Here is a 1894-nt window from a genome sequence, read left to right on the forward strand (position 1 = left end):
TGTTTTCTTTTGCTTTTTAGAGATGTCATGTTCCAACTAATATGTCTTCAGTTCTTCTTTCTCCTATATTTAAAATTTTACCTCAGTCCCTTCCTACTGAACGAGCTCGTGTTTTTCAAATAGCTCAGCCCCTTGCATTGGTGGTTTCATGGTTACCTTAAATTCAGTAAAGCACAGTACTTTGGGTCATGGCCCAGTGAAAAACTATGAGGGGCTCTGAAGTCAAATAACCTAGACTTGAGTCCAAGCTCTGATATTTACATATTGAGAACAATGAATATACATATAATTATTTTTTAAATTGTGCACATGTGCCCTCTCTCTCTCTCCATATATATATTTCAAAAATATTTTATGTTAAAAAATAATTTATGATTCAATAAGAAAATTTAAAATAAAACAGTAGTAAATTTTATAGTAGTGTATTTAAACATATTTTCAATTTGAAAAATCAAGGCCCATTAAAATAATATTAAATATCTCAGTGTTTTTAAGGCTTATCTATGACAAGTTTGCCCATTCAATCAGGAATAAGACAAAATTCACCATTAGTATGTAAAAACTAGTCTGAGTGTTAATAAAAACAATTAGAAAAGAAAAAAGTTATACAAATACTAAAAATGAGTAAAAATTATAATTACTAGCAGATATGTTTTTCATTCAGTCTGCAGCTATTCAGTACTAAACACTAAAAAGTTCCTACAAGCTAACCTAGCTCATGTAGATCAACTCTCATCCCTTTTACTGTGGGTTTTAGGTATTTCTGTTAATATCCTGACACTTGCTAGCTTGCTTGTCTCTGGCAACAGGATCAGTTGATTCAATCCTGTTTCCCTGATATTTAGCTATCTCCACTTCGGCCTAGCAAAATTTACAACTATTTAAGGCCCTGTCTTTGCAATACTTTCTTTGAATCCACATGTTCATGTTCAACTAAAAATCTGCATTGGGCCATTTTAAAACAAAGAAGTTTTAAAATAAAATAAATTTATCTTTATGTTTTTAGATATTTTACACCATAGGATTTCCTTCTTTTTGAGAATACACACAGAGAGACAGAGACAAACACACACACACACTAACACACAAAACTGTATAAAAATAGTTTTACTTTACTCATATAAAAATTACTCATATAAAAATAAAGTTTACCTGTCTTAGAAATTATGCTGTCCCATTCAAATATTTTAGTGGCATGGTTTTGCAAAAGAACTGAACATTCCTCTAATCTTGACTCCATGCTCCCCACTGTATCATACATTCGAGGAACATTTTCCCACAGATGTGTATATATTGAAGTAAATGAACTATCTTCTTTTATTTTCTTCAGATCGTATACCCATTTACTATCGTCTACCAAGTAAACTTCCCTTGGCCAATAATCCTACAAAAGATGTGAAAGAATATAACCCAAATCATTTTTATTGACTTGAAATAATAGAGTTCAAAGTCAATGAGCCAAAATGGAGATTTTATTACACAGCATCATTTTTTATTAAATGTACTTTTTTTAATTTTAAGTGATCACAAACTTGAGAAGTTTTTAACGCTTTACAAAAACCTTTTTTCCTGAATCATTTGAAAATATTCTGCTTACTTTACTGATGCCCAATCATTTTTGACTACTTATTTTAGTGTGTATTTCCTAAAAACAAAAAATATTCTCCCACACAACCAAATTATAACCATCAAAATCAGTATATTGGCATTGATACATTGTTACTTGGTAATCCTCAGATTCTATTCAAGTTTCATCACCTGAACCAATGCCCTTTATAGGATCTGGTTCAATAAAACACACAACATTTAGGCTTCATATGTTTTTGGTTCACTCGTCTTTTCTTGGCCTCTATATATTTAAAACTGTGAGTTCACACTAATATCTCTAATTCCA

The 1894-nt window shown here is 30.7% G+C and overlaps 1 protein-coding gene across 1 annotated transcript in view; it reads right to left on the bottom strand.

Moving 5' to 3' along the window:
- Nucleotides 1-1894, bottom strand: part of FAM227B (family with sequence similarity 227 member B) — a 142081-nt gene that overhangs the window by 139354 nt on the left and 833 nt on the right. The gene's annotated exons all lie outside the window — the stretch shown is intronic.

Source organism: Pteropus vampyrus, unplaced genomic scaffold (assembly GCF_000151845.1).
Source record: "Pteropus vampyrus isolate Shadow unplaced genomic scaffold, Pvam_2.0 Scaffold19, whole genome shotgun sequence".
NCBI lineage: Eukaryota > Metazoa > Chordata > Mammalia > Chiroptera > Pteropodidae > Pteropus > Pteropus vampyrus.